General features: G+C 38.4%; 1 non-coding gene across 1 annotated transcript; it reads left to right on the top strand.

The window, feature by feature from the left end:
- Nucleotides 1-2,863: 2,863 nt before the first annotated feature.
- Nucleotides 2,864-2,989, top strand: LOC145522111 (small nucleolar RNA SNORD22). Its single transcript, XR_014065924.1, has one exon. It is a non-coding gene; the product is annotated as a small nucleolar RNA SNORD22 (small nucleolar RNA).
- The last annotated feature ends 20,137 nt before the right edge of the window (nucleotides 2,990-23,126 follow it).

Below are 23,126 nucleotides of genomic sequence, written 5' to 3'. Positions count from 1 at the left end.
TCCAAATGTGATGCTTCAGGATCTTAGCAAGTTTCTACTGTATAGAATATACATATTTCTCATAGAAATCTTAGGTAATGACTACTAGTTTATTTACTAGACCCAATAACTTAGGAAAGGATTAATACTAGCTTTTTTCCCACACTGAGATACATTCAATCAAAAGATAACATTTAAAAATATAATTATTTGATGATTTCCACACCTTCATGTAGTTATCATGATAAAATACATTTTTCTTTTCCTTTTTGTTTCCTCCACAATCTTTCACACAGATTTAGTGCATAGCAGGAATCTAATACTTACAATTAACTGACAATTTTTATTTTAATAGATTTAACACTAAGAGATCTATTTTTCTGTCTTGTATTTTTGACAAATAGTGGTATATATTAGCTTATATTAATAGTTCAAAATCAAGTTAAATGAAAAACTAAGTTTTTTACAACTTCTATGAACAACTGAAGTGTTTTTAATGTTTTTTTGTGTTCCTGAATGCATTGAAAAACATATGCAGGTAATGAATTATGTTTTCCCTTTTCCACAGTGAAAAGATGGATTAACCATAAGTTCATTTTTATATGCTTTCTTCTATTTTCATAAGCTAGCTTTTAATCATAGAAGTATTCCATGGGCACAGCAACAAATTTAAAACAGTAGAGAAGATATGAATATAAAGTCTAAGACTCCTAATATTTTCCTGTGGCAGCCCCTCTACCTCCCCAGAGAGAAATTTTGTTAACCTCTCCCTCTGACTTGATTCTTCATACTGCTGTCATACTTCTATTTCTAGATTTATAAACCTTAGCCATTGTCTATTGATCATCTGCAAAGAAACTGGAAGAAGTTATCACATTAATTTTCCTCCCCCCTCTTTTTCTCAGTCAACTTCCCAAATATTTTTAGTTATACCTTTATTTTTATACTTGTAGGCTTTATAACAATCTATCAACCTGTATCTATCTATCTATCTAATCTATCTATCTCATCCTCTGCCACCCTCTTCTGCAGAGGATGTAATGGTTAGACAGTATCACTGACTCAATGGACATGAGTTTGAGCAAACTATATGAGATAGTGGAGAACGGAGGAGCCTGGAGTGCTGCAGTCTATGGGGTTACAAAGAGCTGGACACAACTTAGCAACTAAATAACAATAAACCTATCATCTATCTGTCTTTCAATCTATCTCTATATTCTCTTACATAAATACATCTTCTGTGTTTTCCCTGTGCTACTGCTGCTTTTAAGTCGCTTTAGTCGTGTCCGACTCTGTGCGACCCCATGGACGGCAGCCTACCAGGCTCCCCCGTCCCTGGGATTCTCCAGGCAAGAATACTGGAGTGGGTTGCCATTTCCTTCTCCAATGCATGAAAGTGAAAAGTGAAACTGAAGTCGCTCAATCGTGTCCGACTCTTAACGATCCCATGGACTGTAGCCTACCAGGCTCCTCCACCCATGGGATTTTCCAGGCAAGAGTACTGGAGTGGGGTGCCATTGCCTTCTCCATTTTCCCTGTAGGATGATTTTAAAAATGAAACTCCAAATGTCATGTACAATATAAACATGTAAACATTATTCCCTGTAGAATCAAATATTATGGCAGAAGCCACAAATGATAACTCCGTATCAACAAAACTTTGCCATTCATAGGAGAAGCTTCCAAAAATCAAGGCCTAGTGAATCTTCCTTAAATTTATTGCCATCTTTCTTCTTGATTCTGAGTGACAGTAGTTATCAATATTTTGTATGTCTCACACTACCCTCATCCTGAAAAGCTTGCTTTGCTTGAGTATACTATTTTCTTGACAAATTAATGTTTAAAGTAAGGCTATACGCACAGTAGACTTTCTCAGTCCTGAAAATGTGTCTGAATATGTGTTTGAAAATAAATTGTGGTATAAAATTTTTGATTCAAAATCTCTTACTGTAAGAATTTTGAAAATGTTGCTCCATTTTCTTTAGCATCCATTGTTAGTAATGAGAAATCGCAAATCAATCTGGCTCCATTCTCTTGTGTGTAATTTGTTTTTTCTTCTTCTCCGCTTTTATGATTTTTCTCTTTATCCTTGGGTTATGAATTTTCAATAGGGTGTATCTACAAAGGAATGTTTTTCAATGCTGTTTGGCACTTGGTAGACCGAAGACTGAAAATAGAGACATTTTCTTCTTTTATCTCTTTGATTATATTCTTCTACCTGCTGTCACTCAGAAACCCTACTTCTAAGATGTTATGTTCTAGGTTGTGGGAAATTTTCTCTGCTCTATCATCCATATTGCTAGATCACAAGAAGTCAGATGTATACATTTAATAATTTGTTAAATCCAAAGTTTATTTCTTAATTCAATAATTTTACATATTTTTCCAATTTTTTTTCTTTATTGCTCCTTTAAAAAAAGCAGTGTGTTTTTATATACATAGCAGACTCCTGAATTTTGCAGAGAATAGACTTCTTAAGAAGTTAACTTCTGGTATCTGAATTATCCTTGTTTTCTCCAAGGCCAATTATTGTTTGTTTACCTTGGTGTTCCTTTTTCATGCTATAGATTTCCTTTGAACATTTGGAGTCCCTTGGTGATTAAATCATGTTAGACAAAGGACTTTGTTGCTTAGTATGAATGACTGGAAAGTGTTCTATCAGAGATCCGTAAATCCATTTTCTTAATGGATCCTTCCTATGATTAGGTATGTTTTATCCTCACTCAGTTGTGGATTTTTCCAAAGTTCCACTTTCCCTCCAAACTGCCTGATAAAAATAGTTTTAATAAATCTAATAAACAAGTTTTGTTGGAAATACTTCCAACAACTATTTTATGAACTAATATTTGAATATTGGAAGGAAAATTAAAAACAATAAATATTTTCCCAGTGAAGAAACATTCATATGTCTTACCTCTTGTTCTAGTTCCAGAGACTGTAAAGGTGAACTTACTGGGGCTGGCTTGGGGAGAAGAGGAAATCTTGTTCCAGAAGGAACTGTCTGAGGGATCATAAGAATTTCTAAACATGGGAGAGGAGGAAATAAATCACTGGTTGAAAAAAAAATTAAAAATACAACTAACAAATACAATTTAAATTTTTCATGAGAATTCACACTATTCGTCCTCTAATAAGCTATATTTGACTTCTCTAGCTTTAGATTTCAGTGATACCTTTCAAAGCGAAGACCTATTTTCTATACAAACCAAAATACAAACAAAAAATAACTCCCTAAGTGACAATGTGATCAGTGCTGTTTATTAGGGTCTTAATAACTTCCTTAATTAAGTCATTACACTCGAAATTTCCTGTATCTTATCTCCCTCTACAGGAGGGAATATTCCCTCTTGTAAAGCTTCTGCTCCTGCAGCAAGTCCAATAATTAGCTTTATGTATTATTTCTACATTGAGAAAATGAACTAACTTCAGTCTTGTGTTGAGGGACCCAGTCTCCCTTACAGATTTGCATGTGTGTGTGTGTGACACTTTATTTTCTTACAAAAATATTAAACACAGAATACCCCAAAAGGCACAGCTTCAGGAAAACTGTGAAACCATGAAAACAACATAAACGCGAAAGCTAGGCTTGGAAAGAAAGGAGAGGTTTGGAAGGAACGGAAGTGAGAATTGCACGGAAGAAGGCACCGACCAAGGGAAGCTTCTACAGTTGATCACATTCAGTAAGGCACCAGTTACTTCCCAGCACTGATGAAAGATCTTTGCACAAAACAATAACAGCCAGTAAAGGAGAAAGGAACGGCTCATGCCCTGTCCATACAGAGCACCATAAGCTCAGCAGTGTGTGAGCATGTGCACATTCACACACATGTGTGCACATGCAGAATGCATGTAGAAAGGATGCTCTCTAGCTAGAGATGCTAACACAGTTTTATTGAAGTTCCATCCCAACAGTTCAGAGGTCTCCCCTTCCTCTAAGAATCCCCAAGGAAATTGGCAGAGAAAAGCCCATTAGTGGGGTCTCAGCCAAAGACCAGGAAGGGTCAAGTAAGCCAGGCTTCCAATGAACCAGACTGTAAGTCAGAATGGACCCCAAGTCCTACTGACTTAGGAATCACACTTATCCAAGGAACATACTTGCAGATGAGAGAAATCTACAGTTAGCAATGACTCTTTAAACTTTTCCCCAAATTACCAATGAAAGAAATGTAGAAAGTCTTATATGAAGAGTTGTTACAGTGGAAGGGATGAATTCACATGAGCTAACAAAACCTCTCTCCTTTTCCTCAATGTCTAGGCCCTGCATACTGGAGTTTCAGAGTTAGGCCTTCAAATCCAAAGAGAAGAAAAGAGCATTAATACAAAGCCCAACTCAGAGAGTCCCACTGTTTGGGGTGCTTTAACACCTTCAGATTACTAAGGAATCATTTGTTGATGGCTTTCAACTTTGTAAACTTAACCTGGTAAATCTTCTTCTTCATTCTGTCTTTTTTGACTGTGCCACCATTTTCATGATCATCATATAAAAATAATAACAATAAAACAACTTTCATTTATAAAGGTCAAATACTTGTTAAGAACTGTGCTAGGTTTGCAAACTTTACCTCATTTAATCTTTATTAACAATCCCATGAAAAGCATCATGTCTACTTTTTCAGCAGCTTTTTTTTTTTTTGGCTGTGCTGCATCTTCATTGCTATGGGCAAGCTTTCTCTAATTGTGGCAAGCAGTGGCTACTCTCTAGATGTGGTGCACAGGCTTCTCATCACAACGGCTTCTGTTGTTGTGGAGCACAAGCTCTAGGGCACGTGGGCTCAATAGTTTGGCTCAGGGGCTTAGTAGCCCTGCCACAGGTGGAATCTTCCTGGATCAGAGGTTGAACCCGTGTCCCCTGCGTTGGCAAGTGGATCCTTAACCACTGGACCACGAAGGAAGTCCCATTGTGTCTACTTTTGAAACGAAGTCACTGAGGGTAGGGGAGATTAAACAACTTGTCCAAGCTTACCGGCTATTACATGGCACAGCCGGGATTTGGGTCTTCTGATTCTATGTGCATGCATACCTCTCTTCCTTTCATAATTGAGCCCCACTAAGAAAGGTCATTTATTCAAATATGCTCTAGCTTCAGAATTTTAGAGCTTGAGAAGAGCTTAGAGATAGCATTAAGGTCTTCATTTTATAGACAAGGAAATGGGAGCCCAGCAAGATGAATGATTGATCAAGATGGCAGCAATAGCCACGCACAGCTCAGGGCTCCTGACTCCTGGGATAGCATCTTTTCCAAAATACCATCTTGCTAATGGGAACACACTTAGTTACATGAGATGACCCTATATAAGTCTATTAGGAGCTTTTAAGATTTAGGAAAAAAAAACTTTTATGTTTGGATATGCTCAGTCCTCAATATGGAAAAGTGAGTGTTTTTCCTTTCACTCAGAACAGAAAATTTTGAATACTTTGACTAGAATTAATCAATGCCTGGCAAGGTTCCAAATTCAATTATTTTCATGTACTAAATATAGTTCAATTTAAAATTCCATGATTCAGTCCAATGAACAGTTTCTACCCAGATTGTTCCGGTGTTTCTATTTGTTGCTTGCTTCAATAATCACCTTACTTCATCTCCCTGAAAGTGGTAACTGAAGTGGCTCCCTTGAGAGTCTTCATCTTCTCAGGAATATGAATTCAAAAACAATCCTGGAAACCCAGATCAATCAACATTTTCACCACGATTTCCTTCAGGTGTTTTTGCCTCTTATTTTTATTTCAACACATGTAAAATTTATTCAGTGTCTCTCTTTCCCAAAGTGCTCATGGGTTCTGATGTGGCAATCAGCAGCTTCTTAGAAAGGCTGCTCATGGCCACACTCTTGAAGATCTACATTTCAAGGGGTCCATAAAGAGGATGTGTTCACTCAGATCTCATCCTCTGGTTTGATTATTATATGCATTATTATACTGTCATCTATCTTGGGGACAAAAGTGTTAGAAAAAACAAACCTCTCCTCTTGACTTATGTTTTCTCTAAAGTAACTTTGTGTTCTATGGCTTTTTCAAAAAACAAGAAAACGAAAGGAAGGGTGAAGTTGTATTATATGAAGGAACAGGAAGAGGGAGATGAAGTCAAACAGGTAGGTGGATCTGGACAGAGGCACTCAGTGGCCACCAGACTGAGACCTTGACGTGGTGAACTATGGGGAATCACTGAAGCTGTATGGGCAGGGAGGCAGTGTGCACCCAGAAGTAAATGGGATAAGGTGGAGACTTGACTGGAGAGAAGACAAGAGGCACAGAGGTGGCTACTCTTGACAGCCCAATTCTTATGGTGAACACTGGTTTAAAAAAAAAAAAGCAGCAGCATCTCAGTAACAGTTAAGTGTGCAAAGACTATAAGGCAAAGAATAAATGCATTTTTTTTTAACATTTTTAAAAAAACATATTTACTTATTTGGCTGTGCCAGGTCTTAGTTGTGGCATTTGTGATCTTCCAGTTGGGGTAACTGGGGTCTAGTTCCCTAATCAGAGATCAAACCCAGGCCCCCTGCATAGGGAGTGTGAAATCTTAGTGACTGGACCACCAGGTAAGTCCTAAGATGCAGCATTTAACAGAGGCAATATGCATCTCTAGCACTAAATCAGAAGCTGCAGAATAATAAATATGTGCTGTGTGTCTAAGGTGGGACTGTGATTCATACATATGTGTCTTTGAGAATTGCAGCCCTATCTTTATATAGACAAATGGAGGTGGGGGAAGCACATAACTAGAATGTTCTACAATTATTATTTAGAAACAGAAACAGCAGTTAACAGTTGGCCCCTTATTCTATTTTTGTACATGGATCAGCATTTGATGGAGAAGGCAATGGCACCCCACTCCAGTACTCTTGCCTGGAAAATCCCATGGCCAGAGGAGCCTGGTAGGCTACAGTCCATGGGGTCGCTAAGAGTCGGACAAGACTGAGCGACTTCATTTCCACTTTTCCCTTTCATGCACTGGAGAAGGAAATGGCAACCCACTCCAGTATTCTTGCCTGGAGAATCCCAGGGACAGGGGAGCCTGGTGAGCTGCCGTCTATGGGGTCGCACAGAGTCGGACAAGATTGAAGCAACTTAGCAGCAGCAGTAGCATTTGAAGTTCATCAGTTTAATAGAGAGAAGGAAAAGATTGAATCTGGCTGACAGGGACCACAGGAGGGGTCCACAATCTTGATTATATGTAGTATATTTGATGCACATGCTTCTGTTTTCTCCCCACCCAGAGTGTCTGGGATCTTTGAAGACAGAGCTGGAGACCTGCATTTGCTTTGTATCCTCAACAGGGCTGGAGACACAACACAGGCTTAATAAATGCTTCTTTAAAGGGGAAAATAAACCACACAGACAAAAAAGAAGGCAACAGCTAAAAAGACAATATGACATCTAGAGCATAAGTATTCATTGGAAGGACTGATGCTGAAGCTCCAATACTTTGGCCACCTGATGCCAAGAGTCTGCTGCTGGGAAAGATTGAAGGCAAGAGGAGAAGGAAGTGGCAGAGAATGAGATAGTTGGATGGCATCACTGACTCTATGGACACAAGTTTGAGCAAACTCTGGGAGATAGTGGAGGATAGAGGAGCCTGGTGTGCTGCAGTCCATGGGGTTGCAAACAGTCAGACACAGCTTAGTGACTGAACAAAAACAGCATTTGAGAAAGAAAAAAAAGAGTCTTTCTTACTCTCTCCTTGCCAGAAAAATGTTCCCAAACTCTCACTTACAATAATTTTTCAGAGGTAAGACCATTTAATGGATTGGACCCATGAGAAAACTGTAAATTACCTGCTCCCCTTTCCAATAGAGGAGTTAGAAAGGGGAGGGGAGAGAATCCAAAAAAGAGTATAAAAGAGTAGACTTCTTTTTCTTCTTTTCGTGGTACCCAAGTTGATGGAGGCAGAGAGAAGCAGACAGTGCCAGCTCATTGAAGACGCACAGTTGGTTCCCCCAGTGCTCAGAAACATCTTCTGCCAGTACAGAAACACTATGATCCAGATGCTTATAGACAGAATCATCACACAGATCTGGAGCTTTTCCAACATCATGTAACTTGTTAAACTCCTTCCCAGATATGCCCACATAGCAACTGTCTTTCTATGTTTTCCAAGTCATGTTGTTGTCAATAAGTGATTCCTCAGATAGATTTACAGAAGCATTTCTAAAAGTGACTAATGTCTTTGAATTATTATTCATTTCAGAAATATTCATGGAGTGCCTACGTTCTGCCTAGTACTGTGCCAGTTGTTAAGAAATAAAAAATTTTTTAAGACTGAGTCCTTACCTACAAGTAATTCCCAGTTGAGTAGGGGAGACAGAGCCACATCAGAGTAACTATTCCATAATGTAGCAAGCATTTGTGATAATCATAAGCATAATCAGGAGCAAAGCCTAATGTGATCTGGGTGGAGCAGGGAAGAGAGGAGTCCAGGCAAGATTGCTAAAGCTCTTGATCCCTGAACAGCTCTTTGAAATAGATTTTTAAGGCATTTTTTTTTAATTAAAAGAGAAAATGGAAGGAAAGGATGAGAGTGGTATTGTATTACACGAAGGAAACCATCATAAACAAAGAATAGGATAGGAGTAAAAAGCACAGCATGACTTGTGTACCAAAGTACAAATATTTCAGGGCTCCTGGGACAATAATTATTGGGCAGGGAACAGGAGGAGGAGGGCAGAGAGTCAAGTCAAGTCACACACAGAAAATTCCATGAACCATGTTAAGGAGTAGGACTTTTTCCCATTAAGAGTAGACAATAAAGTAGTCAATGAAATAGTAGTAGTTAATGAAGACTTTCAAACAGGTTAATAATATGATCCAATTTGTTGGGGGTTTTAATGCTTTTTTATTGTGGTAAAAGTCACATAACATAACATAAACATAAAACATACCATCTTAACCATATTTAACTGTACATTTCAGTGGCACTAAGTACATTCATATTGCTGTACAACTCTCACCATCATCTATCTCCCAAATTTTTCACCTTCCTAAACTGAGACACTGTCCCCATTAAATACCAGCCTCCCATTCCCCTTCCTCATCCCAGCCCCTGGCACTTACCAATTGTACTTTCTGACTCTATGAATTTGACTACTCTACACACCTCATATAAATGAAATCAAACAGTATTTGCCTGCACCTAATGTATACTGGAATGCACTTTTAAGGTTAATTTATGCCCTACAAACCAATTTGTTTTTAAATAAGCCCCTCTAGAGATTATCAGTGTGTGGAAAGTTTGAAGGGGACAAGAATGGAGGCAGTGAGATTGGCCTCTAAGTAGTGGTTGAGGTTATACACGGTGTGGGTGATGAGCAAAGGGACAGAAGAGAGACTGCAGGAAAGTTTAAGAGAAAGTGATGGAAACTAGATGTTAATTTGCAACTAAAGTAGGAGGAGGGAAAAGTCAAGACTTCAAGGTGGATGCTAAAATCAAGATTATCCCAGTAGAGGATGGGAATGGGATTGAGCTGTTGAGTTGAATGCTTGACATGTGTATGTGGTACCCCTGGAACATCTCAGTGGAAGTATACAGCAGACAGTTGGTAAATGGATATGAAGTTTGAGATAAATTCTAGACTAAAGGGCTGTAATTGGGAGGCAGTTAGCCACTTGTGCTTGTGACCCACTGAAAATATCCTGCTTGCAAGTGCTGTCCAAACTCACTCTCCTTTGTTGAAAAATGATATATCATTGGTTCACATTGACACGGATACTTAGCTCTTTCAGGGTTTGTGAGACTGTGATACTTTCAAAGAACATAAATTCTTTTCTTTTTAATTTTTGACCATACCCTGTGCTTTGTGGGATCTTAGTTTCACAACCAGGGATCAAACCCACACCCCCTGCATTGGAAGCACAGAGTCTTAACCGCTGGACCACCAGAGAAGTCCCAGAACATAAATTCTAAAAGAAATACCTATTCATTTTAAAAATAATAATAACTTTCTCAAGTACTCTTGAGAAGAAGAGAGCCTAAATATGTAATTACCACGGAACTACCTCTGTTTCTCTGAAACTCAACGTCAAGTGTGGCTAATGATTCCTTGACTGACTCCTTAGCTGGATACTGACAGAATCAAGTTGAATAATATGTTTCAAATGATCTCAAACAGTAAAAAATACATTTGCTGTTGATACACTTAAAAAAATACCAAGAAGTTTCATAATTTTACTTAGGCATCTAGCTACTTATTAACTCCTTAATTTTTTTCAGAGACAACATGAGAATATGATATGAAAGAAAATGAAACTAGAAAAAGAAAGAAATCTGCAACAGATTTATTTTCATATATACAGAGGCCTGTGCTTCATTAGGCAGTGAACGTGTCCTCGGGGAATCTCCATTAAGTCACTGGTGACACTGGCTCTGCAAATTGTAATAGAGTTTGGTTTCTATAACATCGGAGCACTGAACCAATTCAATTTTAAGGGCGAAATGCTAGGAGCTAAGAGGATTTGAAGGATAGGAAAAAGCATAATTAGATAAGCTGCCGGACTTAAATATGAACAGTCATTAGCCGAGAATATGAGGGATGCAAACCTAGAGAAAACACCCTTTGTCACTGGGAATGGGATGGCATTGTTGTTCCATGTTAAAACCTCATGGAATAAAGTCAAATCCCTTGGTTATTCTCAGTCTCATCATGCACATCATCACCCAACTTGCCACTCTATAAAATGACCTCACCATTCCAGTTTTCCTCAGAGTCTGTAGAGTTTTTATTTACTCATTTCATTTTTGCACTTGTTTTATATACCCAGTCCCCAGTGCGCCTTCTACGTTTTTCTGCATCTGTGTCTCGTTAGCATTCCTTTTAAGCTGCCCTTGGAGTATTTCACAGTGTCCTACAGAAGGCTCTCTCTTTGTGGAGCAAGGATGGGAGAGACAGGATTTAATGGCTAAATAAAAATGGGAAATACTCGATTCTGCATTTTCCTCTTGGAGATTCAAAATGAACATTAGCATACTAAAGGCTCTGCAAAAAAAGAAAAACTGCTCAGCGTTTTAAATCGAACATTAAACTTGTTTGATCACAGACCCTTTCTCCTGGAATGGCTATTAACAGCCTCAGAAACCAGTGTTCCAGAGAATCTACTATGGGAAACAGCTCCAGAGGGTGGGTGGAGGAGGGCCTCCCATCACACATTTATAAATAGGAACTGGATAAATGTTTTAATACAGTTCTATCTGCTCTACCGTTTGTATCCAAAGAACAGAAGAATGATATGAAACCTGAGTAGCAACCCTGAATGTGTAGCATCAAGTATATTTCATATTCCACTTCTCTTTTCCCCTTCATGGGTAAGACAGGGTAATGTTGAGACTACAATGAGTCACTCCACAGTCAAGTACTCTGGGAAATAACAGATGGCATTTATTAAGTGGTTGCTGTGTGCCAGTATGATGCTAAACCTTTAACACATTGCTTTTTAAGTTCTCAGAATGATACAGGTTTATGAATTTGAGGACTGAGGCTTAGAGAAAAAAGAAACAAATCTAAAATCAACCAGCTAAAAAATACACCAGGAATATAAAACCAATCTCTTCGCTTGTAGAACACAAGCTCTTAGCCACTGATACCCATGCTTAGTGGCTTAGGAAAGAGGATACATAATTATTTAGGTATTCTATATATTGGATTGGTAAAAATTTCATTCAGGTTTTTCAAGAAGATGTTATGAAAATCTTGAACAAACTTTCTGGCTAACCCAATATTTCCATCTGAAATCCTTCCATGAAATAACTTACTCCAAAAAGCTGTTCTGAGTCACTAAGGGAGAGAAGAGTGAGGTTTTATCTGCCCATCTTGACAGTGTCTGCTTTCCACCCTGTCTCAGGAGAGACCAATGCCAAGGGACAGAAAAGCAGAGTTGGGGTGGCGGAATTTGCCATGGCAATAATGCTATAGGCCCCAAGTGCCACCATATTCCCAACATGAAATAAACAGTTTGTCAATACTGATGCTGAAATTTGTGAGAAAAGCACCCTGTTCAAGGAGGCCCAATAAAACACTTTCATTTCAAAGCTCAAAGTATCTTTTATTATCCTATAATTACTGACTTACAAGGACCATAAAAAAGATGATTCAGTCCCTCTCACCTCTCCTTGCCAGATCAAATCTATGGTGGTAAGGGTGGGCCAAGTTGGGGTATTTTCTAGCAGTAAAAGTGGAACTAGGAAGGATGAAAGGGTGGTGGTTTGTTTGTTTTTTAATCTATCAAATAAAATTTATTGAATGTCTGCTCTTCTAGGCCTTACAGATACTTCAGGAAAATAATTAAGTGCTAGAGTTTATATTTTTTGGTTTATTAAATTATTGTTTTTAACAATAGGATTATTGCATCTAATTAGATTCCAATTGATTGTCATGTGACTTGACATATACTCTACTTGACTTTTTGACTTTGTGCTTGATTACATGACATGCTTCAGCTAATGGAATTTGAGCAGATGTGACTGTCACATCTGAGCAGAATTTTAAAATGAGATTTCCTGCTTTGGCTCTGCTTCCTTTCATATTCCTGCCCTTCACCATAAGGACATTTTATCCTAGAGAAAATGTTTTTTCAACTCAAGTCCTGAAGTGGAAGCCAGCCTAGCCAAGCCTGGATGTGCTCAGGAGAATGAAGAAATGCTGCAGCCTACCCACAGCCATCATGTGACATAAGCAAGAGATGCATATTTGCTGTTGTAGGCACTGGAGTGCTGAGGCCATTTGTTGCTGCAGCAAAAGCTGACTGATACACATACTATTTTGGGGATACAACAATATGTACATATGTAATATGTCAGGTGGCAAAAGTTCTATACAAAAAGCTTTAGCAGAGTAAAGTTAAAAGGATAGATTTGGAAGTGGAGCTTGTTATGTTATTAAGGTAGTAAGTGAAGGCTCTACCAGAGTTGCATTTGATCAGAATCTGGAAGGAAGGGGAGCCAAGAAACATGTAGGTGATTATAAGAAAAACACTCTGGGCAGAGGGAACATCAAAAGTAAAAGCTCTTTTGTGGATGAGGAAGATAGAGGATGAGCATACCTGAAATAATTTTCAGATTCCAATAGGCTTTCCAACTGTGGATTATTTATAATGTCTGTAGATGTGAAGTGGAAGCTGGAAGACACTATAGGATGGTAGGATTTTATGTCTGGAAAAATCTTGGAGGTCCTCATCCATAGCCTCATTTTGTAAACAAAGAAATTGCAACTCTGGGAAGTAAAGATACTTGCTTCAAGTCACACAAGCAGGGAGATTTTGGATTAGAACCCATGTTTCCCGACTTTAAGTTCAAGAGCATGTGTGTATGCAGCCTGGCAATTGATCTGTGAAGAGATAGAACAGTGAGAGGCTGGGAGGAGGCAAGTGATGCTGAATTGGCTGAATTATCTGAATTAACTAAGACAAAACTTGACTTCCCCAAGGCAAAGCTATGTTGGATACCACCCACTTGTCACCACTGACCCAATCATGGTTATTTTTTAAGGTAACTGTGCTTTTTTAATTTCTAAAAATTTTTCTTGGAGTATATTTGCTTTTCAATGTGTTAATTTCTGCTGTACAGCAAAGTGAATCAGCAACACATATACATACACCCCCTCTTTTTTAGATTTCCTTCATGTTATATTATTGAACAATCCCCAAATATTTGGTTAGCTAGATCCTTACCTCTGCCATCAAAATATATTTCTGAAGACTCAACATATAAATTTAAATCATAAACAAAACTAGAAAAAAACATTGTTGAGTCTAAAAATAATTTTGCCATGGGAAAGTCTTTAAAAATATGATATAAAACCCTGAATCATAAAAGAAGCATTGACAGAGTCAATGTATACAAATTTTATACATACATATCAAAAGAAATTATAGTAAAGGCAGTTAAAATAAAATATAGGGCAAAACATTTGTAACTCAGCTGACAGAAAAAAGAGCTATTTTGTTTAGCATAAAAGAAACTTTTAAATTACAGTTAAGAAACAGCTCAGTAATAATAGGAGCAAGGGACATGAATAGAAAATTCATTTAAAAAACAAAGAAAGTACTCAAGAGCAGATGAAAAAATGCTCATTCTCTCATAATCAAACAAAAAGAATATTAGAACATACAAATGTTTTTTAATATCTCAATGGTGAAACTTAAAAGCCTTAAGAGAGTCATTGTTGGGAACAATCAGGCAGACAGACACCTTCATACAAAGTTGGTGAGAGAAGCAAGTAACAAAATCATTTTGTAGAAATCCTTGGCAAGACCCATAAAAATGTGAAAGACATATTCTTGTGGCCCAGCGATGTTATACATAAGAATATGGACTTGAATATTCATTCGAGTAAATATTTAGTGAGCATTTTCTATGTACAAGGTTCTATACTAGGAGCTTGCATGCTAAATCACTGCAGTACTGTCCGACCTGTGTGGCCCTGTGGACTGTAGCCTGCCAGGCTCTTCTGCCATGTGATTCTCCAGGCAAGAACACTGGAGTGGGTTACCTTTTCCTTCTCCAGGGGATCTTCCTAACCCAGGGATCGAACCCATGTCTCTTAAGTCTCCTGCATTGGCAGGCTCGTTCTTTACCTCTAAGGCCACCTGGGAAATGACTGGGAGCTTAGGACCATTGATAACAAGGAAGTGTAATGAGATCTGTCGGGACTTTGTACTAATATAATAGGGCTTTCCTGGTGGCTTGGCAGTAAAAAATCCACCTGCAATGCAGGAGACCGGGTTGGATCCCGGAGTTGGAAAGATCCCCTGGAGACGGAAATGGCAACCTATTCCAGTATTCTTGCCTGGGAAATTCCATAAACAGAGGAGCCTGGCAGGCTACGGTCCATGGGGTTGTGAAGAGTCAGACACAACTTAGTGACTAAACCATCACACTAATGTAATAGGAATTAGGAAACCTAACTTTAGTTCTGGTTTTGTGGCTAAAGTTATTTTATCACATTGTACCTTGGTTTTTCTTTCAGTCAAAACAAAAGGATTTGAGTAGATTATAACTTGGGTCCTATTTACTTACCTCTTGAATGTTTATGATTTAAAAGGCCCCTCTGAGGTTTAAAGGAGAACCCATCTTTAGCAGATAAGAGAGTGGGTGTCCTGGTCTTTCTGCAATCCTAGACTTGTCAGAATCACGGCACATCACTGCTTCACCATGGAATGCTTTCTGGATGATCTTTTTAAGAGCAGAAATTCTACTTGATGGTAAATGACTTAAAACATTATTTATAGTAAAAAATGTATTATGGCCACAGCACAAAAATGACATCTATTTTTAAAATAACACAATATATAACACACATTTTCTATTTGCTCTTAACATCTGTTTCACTCACCTTAGTCATTGTCATGACTGTGTCGGGACTCAGTGATGAGGATTATTCCAGTGGAAACCTCTCCAAAGTGCTGTTCTAATCCTGTTGCTAGCTACTGGTCACAGAATTGTATGTTTCCTTTCTGAAGCCTCATTTTTAAAGTTTGATTCTGGCTCATTTTGCCCCTGAATTTTTGTTCCTTGAGAAGAGACTTCTAGCATCTGTTCACAGTGTAACCTTTATTCCAAACTGTTCTCATCCATGGAACAAAGTACAATCTTGCCATTTGGCCAGCAGATGGTCACAGCATTTAGGAAGCAACCTTTTTCCACATCAGCTTGCTTCTTTAATCATCACAGTCCTGACATTCTCCTTATCAGGCGAAGATCCCAGAGTTCAAACCCTTCGTAACAGGACAGGAGCCCTCAAAGTCCACAGAGGCTCCATACAAGTTGTTTTCTTTGTTGTTGTTGTTCATGTCTATTTCATTTTTCATCTCTCTTTTTTTCATACGAATTATCCTTTTTGTTCAGTAGGTTGCATCCCCAGTGATTAGATTTCTTGCTCCATTAATTATGATTCATAAACCTTCCCTGTCTATTAAGATCATTTCTTTTGACACTCAAATTTCCTTTGTGTTCCAGTAGGGAACTAGTCAAGAAAACATTAGACAGTCATGCAAATTTACTATTACTTTTGAGGTCTTAAAGGATGTGCTCAAAGTTCAGGGTATTATTGTCATCAATTGACAAGAGTATTTTAAGCCTAGAGAAATTAATTTTTTAATAATAAATTTGTTGGTTGTTATTGTGCCAGCCTTTGTAAATATCCACAATTGTGTTTTATTCATCCTGAAAATGATTTTGGTAATATAAGGAATGTTTGGCTGGCCAAATGCATAGGTGACTGGAATGATTTCTACCATTTCTTAATAAGAACATTCCGCCCACTCATAAATCAATTTCTTATTTTAACAAAATGAAAACTAAATTCCAGTTTTACTCTTTTTAAAATTCCCCTACATATTATTTTCTGATAAAAAAATTCACGCATCTTTTCTTCACCTTAGAAGTAAAGCTATCAACACTGAATCAAATTCATCAACATTTTAAAATACTTCATTGCTTCTGTCAAATTTATCACTTGGAAGAATCATAAATAAGGAAAAATAAAATTTTCTTCCTCCATCTTTTCCAATTTACTGTGCACTCTCTTTTATCATCCTATGTTATATTCTGGCATAACTGGACAATTCTCCTTTAAGATAAAATTATATATTTTTTTCTTGGTACCAGATAAGTGTAGGTCTGTAAACAAGGTAACTTGGTTTTTATCGATTTTGGAATTCCATAAATGAAGCTACATATTCTCTTATTTCTGGCTCCTTCTTTTCTTTGGCCATACTCTGTGGCATGTAAGACCTTTGTTCCCTGACCAAGAATGAACCTGTGCCCCCTGCTCTGGAAATTCGGAGTCTTAACCTCTGGAATGCCAGAGCAGTCCCTCTGGTTCCTTTCATGAACATTTGTTTCTGTACAGTTCATGTATGTTGTACATCACTGAAATTGATTCATTTCCATTTTATTCATTGTGTGACTATACCAAAATTTTATCTATTCTGCTGTTGATGACATTTAGGCTGTTTTTAGTTTTTGGCATTTAGGATCAATGCTGCTATACATATTCTTGAAAAACATATCCTAGTTCATATACAGCTGAGTTTCTCCAGGTTATACACATAGAAATAGAATTGCTGGGCCATGAGTATGTGCATCTTCAACTTTACTAGGTTAGGCTAAATTGTTTTGCCAAGTGTTTATACCATGTTAACTCTTGCCAGTAGTGTATTACAGTTCCCATTGCTCCACACTCTCAACACTCAGACTTTAAATTGAATTTTAAAATGCAGTAGCATTGTTATAACCACTATGATAACCTCAGCCCTGGAGCAGCAAGGCTCTCTGAGGCTTACCTCTAAGATCACCCCTTGCCCTCACTAGAAAACTCAGTCTCCCTTGTCTCATCCCTGTCTCCTCAGCAAGCTTGATCCCTATCTCCCACCACCCTGGGCCACCCTCTGTTCTGACCCTCACTCTTTCTCTTCCCCCTTTTCTCTCTTCTCCCTGCCCCAACTATTGTTCCTAGAAGCTTCTCTTCCATTAAACCATCTTTTTCAATTAGCTCCTTTGCCTGACTTCATCTCATTTCAGCAGCTGCTATTTATTGTACTAATTATAGGCTTTTCTTAATTTTAAGAGGCAGGTAAGTAGAGCCCTTTAATGTCCCCCAGCGTGTCTCTGGATTAGAGACACCAATTATGATGGTATCGCTCATGTTCACTACCCTTCTAAGGGAATAGCCTCTACCCACAACTCCTGAGACTATTGTGGGATTTGAATTATGTGACTCATATGATTCCTTCTCTGGTCACAGCCCATTTAACCAAGTGTGGTAGTTGACCCAAGGTCAGTCAGTCCGTGAATAGCGGTTCATGACCTGGCTCTGTAAGGAAAGATGAACCAGGCCAATTTGATTCTTTCTCTGGAATTTCAGTAGGAAAAATGAGTTGAAAATGGGGATTTTATCAGCAGAAACAGGATATGAAAGGTATAGAGTTTATAAAAGCTACGGTGGTTCATGTGCAAAGCAGAGAGATGGGGAAGCAGAAATAATAAATAAGCAGATATTATACAAAAGAAAGAAGAGGGTAAAAGTGATTGGTAGCAGGGAATTAAGAAGTAGACACGAACTATAGAGCCCAACTATAGGAACACATGACCTAGGCCTGTGTTCCCAGGACCCCTTGGACCTGGTTCCTGTTCTATGAGGTCGGGGTGTGATTATATGTCTGGATGACTATGAAGAATCTCTCTTGACTTTGGCCCCATCTACAGCCCTCTGTTAAACCCTTTCATTACTTAAGGTAAGTTGAGAAAATTCCCTCTGTGTGCTACAAGCAAAGAGCTGATTTAGAAAAACTCTAGTTGTATTCTTGTGTGGGACTCTTCACTGATGTTTCCCCTCAGTAGGCCCTTGACCTTCAATGGGGGCTGACCTTCCAATGCCCCTGCACATGACCCCTCTACTCTTACAATGACCCCTCTCACGTTCGTCTCCCAGCACAAAAGGCTGTCATGCACAGCTTGTTAAGGGGGCCACTGGCTGTTAGGCTTTTACATTTTTATACATAATTTTTATCGAGAAACTAGTTTTACCGGAAACACTACCGGGAAGGATGTAGCACTGCATGTTCCCAAATAGGAGCATTTGTGTCTTCACACCTCTCAAAGAAGGGCATCCTTGAAGCCAAAGGATAAAAATACAACAGCGAAGATCAGACATGGTAAAAATAAACACGTAAAACATGTGATCCTGAGAGGATAACAAGGATGGCTGCTTTTAAATTAACAGACTTGGAATAATGGTTTTAGATGTAAAAATCCAGCCTCTCCTTGGTTTTAATCCAAAATAAGCATTCTCTAGGTTACTTTACTAGGACCTTTTCCAAATGTCTCCATTCTATAGCTATGCCTTCTCACTTGTAACTCTGTTGTTACAGATGAATTAGTCACTGAACTTTAATAATTCTATGGGAAGAGATCTTTAGGAAGAGATTTGATCAGCCAACAAGACAGAATTATACAAGCACAGAAGTTGTTCCATACTTGAGAAGGGATCAGGAGTTCAGCAAGTGAGCAAGACTTCCCTGGCAGTCCAGTGGTTAAGACTCTGAGCTTCCACTACAGGGGTCATTCCATCCAAGGACACCCCTATCCCTCCACCAAAAAAAAAAAAACCAACAACTCTTTAGAGTTCAGCAAATGAGGAAACAGGGTCATTGAGTTAAAGTAACCTGGGATCACATAGCTCTAAAGGAGTCAGGACCAAAACATATACATTGTTTCCCTTTTCTCCAGGACTTGGGCCATTTATTTATAAATTTTCCCCAAAACGAATTAATAAGCTTCTGCCAAATCTTTACCTGTCCTGTCAGTTTGAATGGCAGGGTAGAGAGTCATTATGAAAGTATTATGTCAACATCACGGTCCTCTAGTCATTGACAATAGCTATGACTCTGCATGGTATGGAAGGCAAGGAGCTGATGTAAAAACAGGGCAAACACAGATGTAGGGAGGCATTCAGATGAGGCAGAGAGGCATGAATGGGACAAAAAATGCCACCAGGGAAGAGGAAGAGTGGTACATACACAATTTGGCCTACTTACTAATTTTTCTTAGGCCTTCTGTTGCCTAAACTCAAGTCAGTCTAATTTTCACTATATGCTGATAGAAAAAAAATAGATGATGTAATTATAGGGGCACATGATTTCTTAAGAAATGGATGATGAAATTAGGAAAACCAAAATAAAATCCAAGTTTTGTGTTTCAGGAGATATACAGGGAAATGAGAAAACATTCTTAATATAGAAGATCAAAAAAGGAATGAAGGAAAATAGTTTATAATCACTGGAAGGAGGAGGGTTTTTTCTTAATGCTTTAAAAAAACTTTTTATCTTATTTTGAAAAACAGAAATTAGGGCAGCTTGGGAAGATGAACAGGAAGCTTCCTTGCATAAGAAAGGAAAAATTCAGATTTCACATAGATACCCAATGTAATCTTTTCAAAATGCAAATCTGATAATGTCTCTATTGTCCCCTACTGTTGTTAAAGACCAAAATCATATATATACAAGTACAAGGCTTTGCCTCACATGGTCCCTATGTACCTCTCTAGGCTCCTATTCATATCCATCAATTTCCTTCCTTTATCAGTATTTGCCTCCAAGCCATGCTGATTAGTTTGGCCCTTCCTCAATGCATCAATAACCACATCCCTTCTCACCCAAGGGCCTTTGTATATGCTCTTTCCTCTCCCTTAATACTCCTCCCTCCACCTGAACTCTCACCCTCACCTATCAGCTCTCACTCATGCTTCATATCTCAGCCAACACATCAGTTTGTCAGGAAAGACTTCTCCTTTGCTGTACAGAAGCTTTTTAGTTTGATGTTGTTGAACATGTTTATTTTTTTCATTTATTGCCTTTGTTTTGGTGACAAATCCAAAAAATTGCCAAGACCAATGTCAAGGAGGTTATATTCTATGTTTTCTTCTGGGATTTTTACAGTTTCCTTCAAAAGAAATGCATGCTAATGGAGAGATCACAATTAAAAAACTTTTTATGATGAACTCAGTTGGTAAAGAATCTGCCTGAAAGTAGGAGACCCGGGTTTGATCCCTGGGTCAGGAAGATCTCCTGGAGAAGGAAATGGCAACCCATTCTAGTATTCTTGCCTGGAAAATCCCATGGACAGAGGAGCTTAGAGGGCTATAGTCCATGGGGTCGCAAAAAGTTGGACACAACTGAGCATGCATGCATGCATTTTGAATTACCCATTAGTGTCTTTTAAATAATAAAAATCTGATTGCAAATTTCATGAAAGGGAATTAAATTTTTTTTAATATTTACTGAATAGCAGTATTTGTATGGATCTGCCTCTTATGTTGTAGAACATAATGTAACAGACAATTTGGTTGTTATTTAAAAATATGTAATGGTATACTTACCACTGGAAGGACTGATGTTGAAGCTGAAACTCCAATACTTTGGCCACCTCATGTGAAGAGTTGACTCATTGGAAAAGACCCTAATGCTGGGTAGGATTGGGGGAAGGAGGAGAAGGGGACGACAGAGGATGAGATGGTTGGATGGCATCACTGACTCGATGGACATGGGTTTGGGTAGACTCTGGGAGTTGGTGATGAACAGAGAGGCCTGGTGTGCTGCAGTTCATGGGGTTGCAAAGAGTCGGACATGACTGAGCAACTGAACTGAACTGAACTGAATGGTATACTTAACTACATGAGAAGTTTTCTTTTTTAAATTGAATTACCTCTTTTAAAACTCACCCTACAATATATCTTTGGCCTCTAGTTCATCTCACAAAGCCTCAGACTACAGCCCTCACTCTGTCTTGACAGAGGAGGAAACATAAGAGGCTGGTGTGGGTCAAGGCAAAAAGTCTGAGCAAAGATGGTGTTACTTCTGTGAATGCCTGCTTGTCACTGTGCTTGTGGGTGAGAATTAAGGTGACAGGGGAAATGGTCTCAGGTCAGCCCTACATTTAAAAGTTCCATTAAGACACTATTTAAAAGGGAAAGAAGTTTGTTTTTAACATTTAACTTGTCTGATTGTGTAGTTCTTTGATTGAAGGCTTTAGCATTTCGTAATATTTTTCAGTGACTTGTGACACCCAAAATGTAACAATTTCCCCCTAAAGAAGTGAATTTAAACTTCACTTTGAGCATTTTCTACATCTAGGTATCTGGGATGCTGGAATTGATTTTTAAAAATAATTAACTCTAGCTCTTATTATGGTAGCCCCAACTCTTAAGTCTGAATCCTAGGTAATGGCAAGTCAACTCTTTTCAAACTATAAATTGAAACTTTTCCTCTCAGCTCCCCCTTAACTTAGTAAAAAACATTGCCAAGGTGTTAATTTCCTTGGATATTGTTATGAAGGAATATTATGATAAAAGAAACTTAAAGTAAAATAATCTCTTTTTCTAGGTGACTAGCTTTCTTCCCCTGAGGTAGAAGTAAAAACACTAGGGCAATAAAATATTTCTCTAAAAATACTCTACACAAATCATCAAGTTTGCGAGGTAAAAGAAACTTAGATATTTTCTAGTCCAAACTTTTGATTTTCATGTAACAAAAGTTCAGAAATCTAGAACACTAGCCCCTTCCCTGGGCTTCTAAGCAAGTGGTTCTTGCATTATACTATGCATTGTACAATTCTTCCCATAAAATTATTCATCAATTGTAGCCTGAATTATTGCTTTTTGAGTTGGGGCACTTTTGTGACAGGATGGCTAAGTGGATCATGAAATGAGTTCCTTCCTACTAGATTCACTTATGTAAAAGTGCTGATTGAAGCTGAAAAAACAAAAGCGATTATTAAAAGATACAAAGAAGCTCTAGAAGGGAAAGCCCTGGATAGATCCCAGGAGGTACTATGTTCAAGGAAAGAAGAGAAAAAAGCCAGGGTCTTTAGAGCTGAGTAAGAGAACCAGTGACAATGTGAGGGTTGGAAGTCATCCAGCTTCCATGGTGGGGGAGGTCAAGGAAGAGAAGCGAGGAAAACAAGTATAAAACAAGTCTGTACAGAAAGGGAGGAAAAAGAAGGGAAGAAGACAGGAAAGACTCAAGAATAGCTAAACCATGGGTGCCAAGAAAACATTAGAAAGTACAAAGGACTTGATTGTTTAATCCATGTATGAAAAACAGACTGCAAATGTAAAGTTATAAGTCAGAAAAGAGATTAATGACTGATGAAATGAGGTCCTAGAGGGAAAAGGAGGAAATCCCACCCTGGAGGAGGGCTCATGGCTTCTCTGGGGCAGGAAGGAGAGGCAGGGAGGAGATGGCTCACCAAAGAGCCTGGGTCTCAGGAAATAAACTAGTGGATGAAGGCATCTGCCTAGAGGGAGTAGAGGGTCCAAGGGGTGGCAAACAGATACAATCACCACCAAAGTTTGCTGTTTTTTATGGAGAAGATTCATGTATTAGCAGAAGCTGGACTACATAATGACAATAGATTACATTTGCAAATCATTTTTAAGTACATTGTTTCCTCTGGAGTAGAGTTGCTTTATAATGCTCTGTTAGTTTCTACTGTACACTACCACCAGGGTTTTCAGAGCAGCTGTTCCTGCTTGAACCATATAGTCTCGAGGTGAGATTCCTACTGATTTGATAGTGGGCTTGATGGAGGGGAAGGAGAGAACTAAGATTGATGTATACACAGATGAAGCCAAGAAGATGAGAAGTAGCTTGTGTTCCAGCAT

This window comes from Giraffa tippelskirchi, chromosome 9, assembly GCF_054371585.1.
Source record: "Giraffa tippelskirchi isolate mGirTip1 chromosome 9, T2T-mGirTip1v1.2.pri, whole genome shotgun sequence".
Classification (NCBI taxonomy): Eukaryota; Metazoa; Chordata; class Mammalia; order Artiodactyla; family Giraffidae; genus Giraffa; species Giraffa tippelskirchi.
Note: the sequence above shows the minus strand (reverse complement) of the source record. Positions and strands in the feature narration are given on the sequence as shown.